We start from the raw sequence: 15,128 nt of genomic DNA on the forward strand, positions 1-15,128 counted from the left end.
GTTGTACTTGAGAATCCTTCCTGACAGGTGCTAAATACCGGTAACATTTCCTGATCACCAGACAGCCATAAATAGGCACCCACACACTTACACTTCCCTGTTCGTGGTTGTGGGAAAATAGTCTCGGCCCTGTAAAAGGTTTTGCTCTACCGAGTGCCAGGCACCATGCCTGTCACTGTTCTACTGTTCCTTTACTTCCTCCTGTCCCTCCCCTACTCCTCTTAAGTCCCCTTTCTCCTCTTCTTTCCATCCTGCCTTGCTCTTTTTTATTCCCCCACTCACTGGGAGCCCTCCTTGCCATAAGTATGTAAGCCCATTGTAAAGAAGCCTGGCCCTCTGGCCTAGCCCTCAGCCCTCCTCTCTGCTCTTTAAATGCCCTTCAAAGACTCTGTGCTCACAACCCTGCTTCTCTCCCTTCCATGCTCCTCTCATGGCTCAGCCACTGTTCGTCCCCCCCTGCCTGGGTCTACACCTAATTCGCAGCTCAGCTTTCAGAATGGATATAGACTCCAAGCACTCGTACCCCACTGATCTCACTCTGGTCCACACCCCCTCACTTTATGCCCTCTCTCTGGCCTTCCTGGTTCTGCCTTGCATACCGGCCTTGATTTCTTCTTAGCACAGGCGCTGCAATACCTCTGAGATCTCAGCTTGCCGCACCTCACACCTTCCCATCTTCTTCAAAGTAAAAGTCAACCTTGTCACGGTGTCCTTTAAGGCTCTCTTAGATTTAGTGTCCACTCCTGCCCTGACTTCCTGTCTATGTTTCCTCAGGAGCACACACCTTCAGCTATGGTGGCTGCCTGCTGCTACCTAGTCACCCGAGGCCCTGACCAGCTGCAAGGTCTTTGTAATCTCTCTTCTTGCTACCTGGTGTTCACATAGCCCCTAGATTCCTAAACTTACTTGGCCTACCACCCCTTTTTACAGGAAAAAAAAATCACTCATTGTCCACCTGACCATTAAAATCTTTTGTACTATTGCCCCTAATTCAGGATACGGTTTGGGTGTCTGCTTGTGTAGCGCCCCTGGATGCTTTGAGGCCCAGACATCGTCACTGGACTGTTTCACTGCTACCCAACGGGCAGTACCGCCCCCTTTGGGAAAAACTGGGATAGTCTCTGGACTCTCATTTTACTCAGAACTCCGTTCACATGTCATCTTACAGGAACAGCCTCGGGGTTTCTGTAGACAAGCAAAACCAGTAAAACATGTATGTAAATATATTGAGAAAATTGTACTTCGTGACTCACACACATGGGGGGGTTAGCACGTCCCATATCCGTGGGTCCAGTGGCAACTTGGAGACCTCTGCTGGTTCATGGGGTAGCAGAGGAACAGATGTCTGCAGGTTTATGAACTAGAACTGCAGGCCAGGCGTTAAGCAAAAACATAACAAAGAATCGAGACGGCTAACCACGATGACAAAATACAACAGAAATAAACCCCCATAGTTTTAACTGTTCGAGATTTTAGCTATTCAAGTCAGAGTTATCATTTTAATTTCCTATAGTCATCTTCAGTACTCTCATCTGGTAACCAGGTTCTTCCCATTCCTCAGTTTCATCGGAAAATCACTGGAGACTTATTCGCTGAGTAGCTCCTGCAAATGTATTTTGGCCTTCCGCTCTCATCCATTCCCTTCTGAAAACCAGAATCTCGCCTGCTAAGCTTTGATACTATTCCCTTCTTCCGATTTGGATTATATAATTTACAATCCATGGATAACAGATGTTGGTGTGCTTCTTCCATGTGGATTAGTTGACATCTCACTTAGATGGCTGCTTGTTTGGAAACAAGCCTTTAAGATCCCAGATGCTGTTCTGTCTGATTAGTGGGGCACCATCTAATTTCTTCACCAATGCTACCCTTAAGGGACCTGATCTCATTCAAGAACTTTTTGAAGCCCCCTTGTATTCTTGACCTGCTTCTGACAGGTATCAAGAAAAAGACATTGATTAAAGCAATAGCTATGTGCTGTCTTCCAGGAAATGTACTAATGTGCTCAAGCAGTGAAACCACATCTGGATTAGCAGTTACAATCAGAGCCACCACTGGTTAAGTTTATATCAATTCACTGTCACTCTCTTAAGATCCTTTTTTTTTTTTTTTTTTTTGCACAAGACAGATAGGTAAGTTGAATGAGATTGTGGTGGAAATCATCCCCCTCCATTCTTCAAGTCTTTATGGTGACATTAATCTCTGCAGGTTCTCCAGCAATGTAATACTGCTTTTGGTCTAATATTTCTTTGAGGAAAGTTCTAATGGCTTCCACTTGGCCTTTCTTACTGTAATAACCCTTTGTCCATGTGTCAGGGATCCAAAATTCTGCCAATTGCATATTCTGGACCTGGAGAGATTATTACAGGATTATTTCAGAGACCACTGTACCCACTGTTGGATAGGCATGAGCTGACATTTGGGCCTCCTAGAATGAGTGTCAGTTTAGTGCCATAGGGATCCTTTGAGAAATATTAACTATCTATATTCTGACAGTGTAGTGGATTTCTACCTCAGAGGATTCATAGGAGTTGTGGGCCTATACACTTGCTCATCTTGGAATTGATAGAGCCCTCTAAGCATCCCCTGCATGTGTGGGTATGTCCATCTTGATAAATCTACTCTAACATTCCAATTTACTTCAGCTTTTAGATCCCTTTTCCAGTATATAAAAGCAATTCAACTTCATTCAGTATAGGCCACTTCATAGTCCTCATTGTCGTCCCGCAACAATGTAACTACTAGGTACTTTTCTGACGCCGTGAGCTGAAACATCGAATGAAGACTTGCCACTTGGCAGGCTCATAGCACTACACTCAGACTGACACAGTTCCCACACCTAATCCCGAGGCCTTTGTTTCTCCTTGTGTTCAGTAGGAAAAGCAAGCAGTCTCTGTCTGGAGTATGCCATACCTCCTCCTGGGCCACACTTTATGCCTCAAAGAAGTCGTGTCACGGGACAGTGGACTTCACACTAGTTATTGTTCTAAAAGCAAAAAGTGCATCTTGCAAAGCATTTGCCTCATACAAAGATTCCTGGGACACAGCTGTGGGACTATGGTCAGATGAGGATAAGAGGGCTGATTTTACTCTCGAAGGTGATTCAGGCAAAGAAGGTGGGTTAATCCCTTCAGATGGGGGCAGGAGGCTGGTCCTTCTGAAAATAAAAAAAGGTAATTCAACAATAAGGGCTCCATGTCCCTAGCTTGATCCTTTTATTGTCCACATTTTCCCATCTCAATTTTCAGGATCTCACATCTTCCCCGTCAAACCTTTCAACATAAGGGATTCAGTTGATGGTGTAATTAGCTATTCTTCAGCTAGGACTCAGGAATGATGGTGGTGTGTGGGTTACAAACTGGACTGTTAGCTAAAGGTCAGCGATTTTAAAAGCACCAGCCACGCCCCAGGTAAAAGATGAAGTTTGTGCTCCGATAAATATTTATAGCCCCCAGAGCCCTCGAGGACATTCGATTTTGGCTTATGCAGTCACTGTGCATTGCAGCCAACTCAGTGGTAGTGAGGATAAGACTCTGGATGGGTTTTCAGCAATCTCAACACTGCTACAAGAAATAAGACTTTATTTCAAGACCCAAATAGCAACTTTCAGGTCCTTTATGTACTGCTTGAGCCAGGACTTTGAAGCTCTGGACTCATCATTTTCTCTTTCCGCGTTGTGTATCTGAAAGCTGAACCAGCCAGCTTCACTATGCTTGTGGGTGTAACAAAAATGTTGAAAGATAATAATGAAATAGTAGTCACTCACAGCATTGTCTCTCACAGATGTTTGATCTAATGGTGGGGATATTATGCTTGTCTTTATTGCCACCTCATGCCATGGATTACTATGCCTCTTTACTATTGGAAGTCGAGCAATTAGTACTTTTAAATCCAGCCAGACTTGAGAATAAGTTCAGAAAGCATGCTGTAGTGGAGTTAACAAACCCAGGGACAAGAGAACAACAAGTGCTCCAAAATCAGTGATGAGGATGGTGTAAGAGGCCTAGTAGGGCTTGATCAAGGACAATGTAACTGAGAGGAATTACTGAAACTCAAATGAAGGCTGAGCATGATAGTGGGACAAGAGAAAAGTAAATGGAAATAGAGGAAAGAACTACAAGGCAAAGGGCATTTATAGAGGTCTAAGTACAGGTGTGTACATATGTAAATATATTTATATATGATGATGGGGAAATAGATCTATGTGCATATAGTTATAGATTTAGTATTAAGGTAGCAGATGGACATTGGGCCTCCACTCAAGTACTCCCTCAATGTCAGAACACTTTGTTCTATTAAGCTGGTATTCCATGAAGCTCACCTTCCTGACATGATCGCTGAAGACAAATGGGTACATAAGCAAATGTGGTGAAGAAAGCTGATGGTGCCCAGCTATCAAAAGATATAGCATCTGGGGTCTTAAAGGCTTGAAGGTAAACAATTGGCCATCTAGCTCAGAAGCAACAAAACCCACATAGAAAAAGCACAACAACCTGTGTGATCATGAGGTGTCGAAGGGATCAGATATCAGGCATCAAAGAACAAAAAATCCTATCATGGTGAATGAGGGGAAGTGCAGAGTAGGGACACAAAGCCCATCTTTAGGCATCTGGAGATCCCCTCACAGAAGGATCATGGGGAGGAGACAAGCCAGTCAGGGTGCAGTGTAGCAATGATGAAACATACAACTTTCCTCTAGTTCTTAAATGCTTCCTCTCCCTCCCCCGCCATCATGATCCCAATGCTACCTTACAAATCTGGCCAGAGGATGTAGACTGATACAGATAGGAAATGGAAACACAGGGAATCCAGGATGGATGAACTCCTCAGGATGAGTGGTGATACCGGGAGTGTCAAGGGAATGTAGAATAGAAAGGGGGAACCAGTCACAAGGATTTACATAAAACCCCCTCCCTGGGGGACAGACAACAGAAAAGTGGGTGAAGGAAGATGTCGGACAGTGTAAGACATGACAAAATAACAATTTATAAATTATCGAAGGTTCATAAGAGAGGGGGACTGGGGAGAGGGGGGAAACAAGGAACTGATGCCAAGGGCTCAAGTAGAAAGCAAATGTTTGAGAATGATGATGGCAACAGATGTACAAATGTGCTTGACACAATGGATGATTGTGTGGATTGTGATAAGAGATGTAAGAGTTCCCAAGGAGAGTATATAACTAAAAAAGAAAGAAAGCATTCTGTGTTGGGCCGGGTTGACTAGAGAAACAAATCCAGAGATACTCATATATGTATAAGAAAAAGTTTTATCTCAAGAAGTAATTATGGATCAATAAAACATTCCATCCCAGTCCAGCTCTTCAGTCTATAAGTCGCTCTTCAGACTCATTAAGCCACATGCAATGATGCAGAATGCAGGACAATCACAGGCCAGTGGGTGTAGTTATGTGGATCCAACTGACCGTATCGTAGTGCTTGCAGCAGCCAGGAAAGTGAAGACACAGAGAGTGGGGGAGGTGCCCAGGACCCTGCTTATGAGAAAGTCTCGCCCACAGAGAGTCACCATCAGGGTGTGACCTGATTGACAGACTAAACTCTACCCTTACACTTTCATATATCTTCAAGTTGACATGAAATGATGTAACTACCACTTATTCTTTGAGTTTTGTTCTTCTAGAATCACTCTTGGTGCCAAATAGCTAAGTCTGAGTTCTCGAGAGGGGTGCATCAGTGAGATGCACACATACATACATATAAAGAGATTTGCTGCATGGTAGGGGTTTATGCAGTTGTAGAGGTTGGCAAGTCCCAAACCTACCGTATGTGTCCAGTGGAAGCTAAGGATTTCTGATGACTTGTGGGGTTGTAGGACTGGTGAATCCACGACCTGCTGGTTAGGATGGAGACTTCTTCAGGTTTATAACACAGGAACTGCAGATCAGGCAACTAGAGTGCAGGTCAAGAAAGAGAGCAAACTTTGCCACAACTTCCACTTCGATAAAGGAAGCTGGCCACACTCCCGAGGCAATTTCCCTTTCAACTGATTGGCTGTTCATATCAGATCACAAAAATGAAAGTTGATTCCATTATGAAAAAGCACCTGTCAGACTGATGAGAATCATAGTCTAGTCAAATTGAGGTTTACATTAGTCATTACAGTTCCCTCAACCAACTAGCTGCCCCCCTCTTGCTCCTTGCTTGGTTTTCTCAGCACTTCCCCCATATGGCATACTAAGTTTGGTTCTCATTAGCATATGTGGTGCACAGCCCAGAGACTACGTTCACCACTGCTTCGCTAGTGCTAGAGCAAGACCTGGCATGTGGGCGCTTACTGACTATGTTCTACAAGTGAAATTTGGTGTTGACTGAACCCCATGCTGGGATTCTTGTGCCCTTGTATTTTGAATGAGGTCATTGCTAGTGTTTCCTGTCATTCACATCTGTGAAACCGTATGGGTTTGGCAGAAAGCTCAGACCCAGGAAACAGCAGTGGGGGTCAGGGCCACAGTGATTCCTAGGGCAAGGGGCAGTAAAGAACCAAAAATTGTTGTCATTCTTTGCAATTAATTATTGTATCGTACAATAGCCTTTCTGAGAACTGTTGATTTGTGACTCTTGGGTCTTCCGGTTAAACTGATTCCCACAATTTCCCTTAAATTTTCTCCAGTACATAATTCATCACACCCTCAGTTGGAGGTCTCACTTCAGGGTAACAAGAAGTGTCATACACGCAATATTTTTGTTATATCCTTAAGAACCTAAAGTTATCATTTCAACGACCGTGGAATGAACAGGGTCGGGAGCATGTACCCCTTCCCTGCACTCACAGTAATGGGTGGCTCTCTTCCCTCTCTAGTTTGAAAACAGCGTGAAGTCCAATTTGCTGCTCAAGGAGCTTTATGTGGAGAACGCACACCTGCTAAAAGCCCTCCAGGTTACTGAAGAGAAACAAAGAGGAGCTGAGAAAAACAGCCTCATCTTGGAAGAAAAACTCAGAGCTCTCAACAAATTAATCAGTAAGATTTCTCCGGCATCCCTCTGTGTGTAAAGACTGCTTGCTTTCTTGGAATTCATTCTGAAAAGAAAATCTTAAAACCTGAGCCACTGTGATGCCTTAATCACTTGCAGCTTATTGGCCATGGTCCTCAGAAACAGGGCGACTGTGGTGTCTGGCTCGTTCCAGCAACATCTGCTCTGTGCCAGATCCTGGGAACATACACGTGTTGGACAAGAGCACATTTTTATAAAACTCCCAATTTTACCACTGGGAAAACATGATGGAAACACTTGGTCAGGCCTGACAGAGAAAGTGGGTTAAGATAATGCAGTTCCAATACTGCATTTTCGACTTAAGCTCTCATTGCCATCGAGTCAATTACAATTCGTAGTGACTTTGGCTTCAAAGATTAAAATGTAAAGTAGGGCTCTAGACAGCTTTATCATATTTTTCCTTTTAAATTTCATTTATGTTTTCTTAAGCAGACACACAACAAAACATACATCACTTCAGCAGTTTTTAATGTATACAGTTTGCTGATACGGATTATATTCCTCCGGTCTGTAGCCATTTTCAGCTTTTTTGAGTTGTTGCTCATCTGTTAGCATAAATTCACTCCCCTTAGAGTTCCAGGGGAGTCCAGGTGGCATGGTGATGACAGCGCTGGGCTGCTAGCCACAAAAGCAGCACTTTAAATCCAACAGACTTGGGAGAAAGACATGGCTGTCTGCTCCCATGAAGAGTTGCGGTCTCAGAAACGCACAGGGGCAGGTCTACTCGGTCCTGTAAGGTCATTGTGAATCAGAATTGATTTCATGGCAGTGTGGTTGGCTTTGTTTTTTGTTTAAAGTCCCAGGCAAATACTTCAAGTTGTTTTCCATTTTATTCCACATACATAGTTGTTAAAAGATCATCAAGCTCAAAGCAGACTTTTTTTTTACTAGTTAAGCCAAACTATTACTTGGTTTCAAGAAGACATTATGGTATATTTCTGGTTTAAGGCAATAGTTTTAGGAGTTCAGCCACCCTCCATGGCTCCAGAAAGTTGGGAATTATGAGAATTTTCTATTCTTGTCTGTATTTTTGCCCCATTTTGTTCAGGATCCTTCTCTGAACTCTTTGATGAAAATGCTCAGCAGTGGTAGCCAGGCACCCTGCAGTTCATTTGGACTCGTGACAAAGGAGGGCATTGTTTATGGAGGCAGCTAATTAGCCATGCATTCCAGAATCCTACTCTATTTGATTCTGTTGTTCCACATGAATCGACACCAACTGTGCCTGACAACTGAAGGAGGAGGTAGAACAGAAGCACCAAACATGTTAATAAGCCAAATAATGGTATGTCCCATGAAACCATTACCCTGAACCTAAGAGCTTTACTGTCTGGTTATTCAGCTCTGTCCTCTGTTACACTTCCCAATGGCTGCTGAGTGCAGACTTTCCAGAAGGGCTTCCCTCTGTAAGCAGAGTGTCCTCTAGACAATAAAGGGGAGGACTCTTGTTCGTTTGGAACCACTTTACCACATGTAAATATTGGTACTGTGGTTACATCTGTAGGCTTGTATTTATTGTACATTAATCTTTTTTTCATTGGAGTGTTTTTGCACTGGGAATTGAACTATATGTTAAAAAAGATAAAAATATAGTTTTATACCAAATTGATGGTCATTTGTTTATCTGAATGTACTACTGTAATGTGAAATGAGTCACTGTATTTGCAGTTTTTCAATTAAAAAATTTCAATTTTGTCCTTTGTTCTTCAATTATAAAATATCTCAAATAATTAGAAAATACAGTTTTAGGAGAAAACCCATATACCCATCAACTAGATACATTTAATATAATATTTTGAAATTTTTCTTTTTAAAAGATATAAAATATTTTAGATAGAGGTGAAGGTCGTATTCTATTGATTGCAACCTTTTACTCGTCCTAAAGGCACGCACTATCCCAAAGATGGTAAGTAAGTCTCCTGGTCTCTTTGTACATTTATTATATATGCATTATATAGTCTTGATTAGTGTCCACTCTTTTACTTTTGCATGTATCCATTGCAACGGCTACACAGAAACTCACAGACAAAATGCGTGATGAAAGAATTTAATAACTCAATAAGTTATAGTGCCAAGAGAAATGCTCAGGGTAGGTGTTTAACAGGACACATTACAGAGTTTCAGGTATGCTAATAAACACCCGAAGTGGCATACAACTCTGCTATGAGCCTCAACCCAAAGACATTCAGCTCAGGCTCTGGTCAAACCCAGGTCAGCAAACCCAGGTCTCCGAATTAAGTGCCCAGACTGAAGGACCAGGAAAACGTCAGTCTTCACAACCTAGAAATTGAAAACATTGTTCGGCACCCAGCTACCATGACCAAGTGTTATGAAAAGGATCACAACAGAAGGTTCTGTCTAGAGTGGGGGAGAAGTTAAGAACATAACCCTAAAGGATGCCAGGTTTACTGATCGAACAGAGATAGGCAGGACCTCCAAGATTTGCACTCCCCCCTGCAGATCGGGAACTGAACTCAAATGGTACATTGACGGTATTGCTGCAATTAATGGGTTGAATCAGAATGCATATGAATTGTGGTAAATGATGTAAAAATATCACCTGATCTTTTGAGGGCAGGCCAGGTATGAGTGATAGGCTTTTTCACTGGGGTCAAGGAGGGGAGCCAAGCCCTTCTTTCAAAAGATATTTTTAATTAAAAGTTTCTTTTTTCATATAACACTGTTTAGGAATGAATAAAATGTAGCACAAAACCTGTCTCTTTCAGCCCTGCCATGTTCCCAAACATGCTCCGCAGTGTTCCCCTTGCTCATATGATAAATATGATTATATCTATCCATACTTGTTTTATGAAAAATGCTCACACTGTACAAGTTGTAAAGCGGTCCTTCAAAAATTAAGGACTGTAAAAATTGTCCTTCAAAAAAAAAGTTAAGTATTCCAAGATAAAAGCTGAGCGTTCATAGCTATTAGACTCCCATACAAGAAAACTTAAAGCCAGTCCTCCAACGTGAGAAATGTGAAGGAATGATACTAGAAAGTCACTCAAAGTTGAACACAAAAGGGAAAATGATGAGAACAAATGTACAAATGTGCTTGGAAATTGATATATTTATGGATTGTGATAAGAGTTATACAAGCCCCCAATAAAACTATTTTTTAAGTTGTACGAGCCCCCCAAAAACTGATTTAATAAAAAAGAAAGAGCTAGATCTGGAAATGGTGGAATGTCACCTGGCTTATATTCTTTTCTTATTTTTTGTACAATGACTATATTCCTTTCTCTCTTTTTTAATCATTTTACCACAATCCATATCTACACCCATTGTGTCAAGCACATGTGTACATTTATTTCCATCATCATTCTCAAAATACTTTCTACTTGAGGCCTTGGTATCAGCTCCTCATTTTTCCCCTCCCTCCCCACCCCCTTCCCTCATGAACCCTTGACAATTTATAACTTACTATTATTTTGTTATGTCTTACACTGTCCAACATCTCCTTTCACCCACTTTTCTGTTGCCTGTTCCTCAGGGAGGGGCTTATATTGTAGATCCTTGTAATCGGTTCCTCCATTCTATCCCACCTTTCCTCCACCCTTGAATTATCGCCACTCTCACCACTAGTCCTGAGGGGTTCATCTGTCCTGGATCCCCTGTGTTTCTTTCTGTACCCGTGTACATCCTCTGGTCTAGCCAGATTTTAAGATAGAATTGGGATCATGATAGTGGTGGGGAGGAAATATTTAAGAACTAGAGGAAAGTTGACTCATCCTTCCCTGTGGTCCCTCTGTGGGGAGATTGTTCCACTATCTACAGATGAGCTTTGGATCTCTGCTCCAGCCCTCTCGTTTTTATTTGTTATGTGTCTGCTGATGCCCAGTTCCTATGACTCCTCATGATCGCACCAGCGATGTGCTTCTTCCGTGTGGACTTGTTGCTTCACTGCTGAATGGCAGCTTGTGTGACATCAAGCCTTTTAGACCCCAGACACTATATCTTTTAATAACCGGGCACCATTTGCCCTCTTCACCACATTTGTTTATGCACCTATTTTGTCTTCAGCGATTGTGTCAGGAGGGTAAACATCTCATGCTGCTGACTGGTTAGAACAAAACTTTCTCTTTTTTAAAAAATTTATGTATTGGGGCTCATGCAATTCTTATCACAATCCACACATACATCAATTGTGTAAAGCACACTTATACATTCATTGCCCTCATCATTCTCAAACTTCGCATTCCGCTATGGTTCCTGGAATAAGCTCCTCATTTTCCTTTTTTCTCTCCCTCTCCCTCCCCGCTCCCCTCTCCCTCATGAACCCTTGATAATTTATAAATTATTATTTTATCTTATCTTACACTGCCAGGCGTCTCCCTTCACCCACTTTCCTGGTGCCCATTCCCCAGACAGGAGGTTATATATAGATCCCCGTGATTGGTTTCCCCTTTCTACCCCTCCTTCCCTCCCAGTATCACCACTCTCACTGTTGGTCCTGAGGGGGTTCATCTGTCCTAGATTCCCTGTTTCCAAATCCCAACTGTACCGCTGTGCATCCTCTGGTCTAACCAGGTTTGCAAGGTAGAAGTGGGATCATGATAGTTGGGGGGAGGAAGTGTTTAAGAACTAGAGGAAAGTTGTGAGTTTCGTTATTGCTACACTGAAGCCTGAGTGACTCATCTCCCCACTACCGCTCTGCAATGGATGTCCAGTTGTCTACAGATGGGCATTGGGTCCCCATAGAACAAAGTGTTCTTGAATGGAAGGAGGATATGAGTGGATGCCCAAAGTCCATCCCCTACCTCAGGGTATTGCCATATAAATATATGTACATGGGCCAATACCTCTATTTTTGTAGATTAATGTATTTACATATGCACACCACTATGTTTATACCTCTATCCATTGCTTTGCTTCCTTGGTCCTTCCTCTGTTGCCTTTTACCTTCCTCATGTCCCACTGCCACTTTCCCCTTATTTCTGCCTCTTGGTAACCCCCTTAGCTAGTCTGCTGTTGCTCCAACATTACCACCACCCCCACCTTGGATCCCTATATCCTCATTACTGGCTCTGACACCCCAGTTGTTCCCCTGTCCATGGCGCAGCCTGCTCAGCACCCCCTTCCTCCACCACTCTGACCTCCCAGGTCTCCCTGGAACCGTTGGTCCCAATGCTCTCACCTCAAGCATGCCTCCCATACCTATCCTATATAGGTAGGTACACCGACTATGACATAGCCCAAAATGATTTTTTAAAATAAAAATAGTAAATCAATAAGAAAAATTTTTTAAAAAGAGAAAAGAACTATGCAAAAATCCTGGGTCTCTTCGCTGGCCTTCAAGACTGTCCAGGAGCTGCCTCTCCCAGCCTGGAGTGCATGTAGACCCTACTATGAAGCACCAAACCATGAGGACAGCATGGTCACATGGAAGGATGCATGAAGAGAGAGAGCTACAGGCTAGGGAGAGGAGCCAGCATGCCACACCCACACAGAGGCAGGCCAGGAGAGAGGAAGAGAAAGAGAGCGGGACTAGACCCCACGCTGGCACGCCAGGCTCGGAGGATGACGTCCCTGGGGGAAGCTAATGGGACACAGAGGGAACTGGACAACTGACAACAGCTGGTGGCATGCTGTCCCCTTGCTGGAGCAGACTGCGACAAAGTATATTTCTTGATCACAATTGAATGTAAACAGAATTTGGTAACACAATGAAACTGAAATACACAATTATATGGAAATTAAACCATTATACAAACAACCAGTGAATATTTAGAGTCAAATGAAAATGAAGATACAACACACGAAAACATTTGAGACTCTGAAACTGTTAGGGTGGGGGAAGGGAAGTATACTTATTACCAATTAAGTGAAGGTTTACAGAGAAGTTCATCAGTTTTACATCGAAAAATTCATACACATTGATTTTGCACATCCACTCCAATACCTTCCATGTGCCATCCTACTTCCCCACTGGGCTTTCTCTTACCATCACTCCTTCTTTAGTAACCCTCTGGACTTTGTCATTGGGTAAATGCTGCCCTTTGGGTTTTAAGCTGTTGATGGTTTTAAAAAAGGTCATTTCAGTTCCACGCCTAGACACATTGGTTATATTCTTGGGGTATGCTACTAGATTCCATTCAACCAGTAAACCCAGTCTGTTTTATGATCATGAGTTCTGTTCCACATTTTACACCCATTCCATTGAGGACCTTCTAATGTGATTGTGTTCAGAGTAATAGGTAGCGGTAGTCAGGCACCATTTAGGTTTTCCAAGCTCAAGATTATAGAGACTAATGTTTGGGTTGTTCATCATTCTATTGTAATAATTGTATTCAACATGTCTTTTGACTTCACTCTTGTTTCCTCCGAGTGCAGAGAGACCAATAGTTACTACTGGCTGCTCATGCACAGTTTTTCTTATTTAAGTCACTTTTTTAAAAAACAAAAATTTCAAAAGAGGACCTGATGCAAGGGGCTTAAGTGGAGAGCAAATGCCTTGAGAATGATTGGGGCAGGGAATGTATGGATGTGCTTTATACAATTGATGTATGTATATGTATGGATTGTGGTAAGAGGTGTTTGAGTCCCTAATAAAATATAAAAGAAGAAAAGAGAAAAAAATGATTAGGGCAAAGACTGTACAGATGTGTTTTATACAATTGATGTATTTATATGTATGAACTGTAAAAAGAATTGTATCAGCCCCAATAAATTGTTAAAAAAATAAATTTAAAAAAAATTCCTTTTATTTTTTTTTTACTGTCTGACGTCTCCCTTCACCAACTTTTCTGTTCTGTTTTAATGTAATTTTTATCATTAAACTGTGAGTCTTATGGTAACAAAATAGAACGTGTGTGTGTCTGTGTTAAAATAGTCATTAAAAAATAGAATTCAGAGACAGAGAATTTTTTAAAAATATTGTCTATTGTTACTTAGGTGAAGGTTTATAGAGCAGACATCAGTTTTACATTAAATAACTCGTTAAATCTACCATTGTCTTTTCATTTCCAATATTTTTTGCCAATCTCTTGTTTTATATTGTCTTCCCTTCACAAAAATAACACCTGTCTACCCTCTAGCTTCCACAGACAGAGAACTTATTGTTGACAAAGGCCTAAAAAACATTAAATGGGAAGCAGACACCTCTTCAATAAATGCTATTGGAAATACTGGCTATCCACTTGCAGAAGAACAAAAAAAAGACGACTGCCTCACCCATGCACAGAAACAAACTCAAGATGGATCAAATTCCTAAATGTAAAACCCAAAGCTCTCAGGATCAGAAAACTGGGACAAAACTAGGAACCCTAGTGCAGTAGATGGGCTATCAGAAATAACAAAGCTGACACAATCCATAGAAAACAAAATAGTGGGACATATTAAAAAATAAAAAACTTGCATACATTAAAAGACTTCATTGAAAGAGTAAAAAGACCCATAGACTGGGAAAAGATATTTAGTAATGACATAACAAAGGACTAATTACTAAAATCTACAGAATTTACAAGGTGGCAAGAAAAACAAACTAGTAGCCCTATGAAAAAGTGGGCAAAGGACCGGAGCAGATGATTCACAAAGGATGATACGCGAATAACTAATAAACATATGAGTAAGTTCTCTCAGACATTAGCTATCCAGGAAATGCAAGTCAAAGCAACCATGAGATACCACCTAACACCCATAACTGTAGCCCAGTTAAAGTAAAAAAGCTGAGAACAGCAAATGTTGGAGAGTGTGTGGTGAGATAGGAACTCTTATCCTCTGCTGGTGGACTTGTAAATATGTACAGACACTCAGGAAGGCAGTATGGCGATACCTAGAACAGATGGCAACTGAACTACCATATGATCCAGCAATACCATTACTGAACATATACCCCAAAGAAATAAAAAACATCATAAGCAGACATTTGCTCCCCCATGTTCATCACAGCACAGCTCACAATTGCTAGAAGCGGCCTCCATTCCCAACAATGGATAAAAAACCTCTGGTACATAAACATGATGAGTACTGCGCATGCCTGAAGAACAGCAATGAGACCCCTCACGTCGTGGAGGGCTCTGGAAGACATGCTGAGGGAAGCGAGTGAAGCACGAAAGGACAAGCACTGTGTGAGTCCAGAGCAGCAGGAACAAGCAGCAGAAGGGGCGCAAGCTCAAG

Source organism: Tenrec ecaudatus, chromosome 18 (genome assembly GCF_050624435.1).
Source record: "Tenrec ecaudatus isolate mTenEca1 chromosome 18, mTenEca1.hap1, whole genome shotgun sequence".
NCBI lineage: Eukaryota > Metazoa > Chordata > Mammalia > Afrosoricida > Tenrecidae > Tenrec > Tenrec ecaudatus.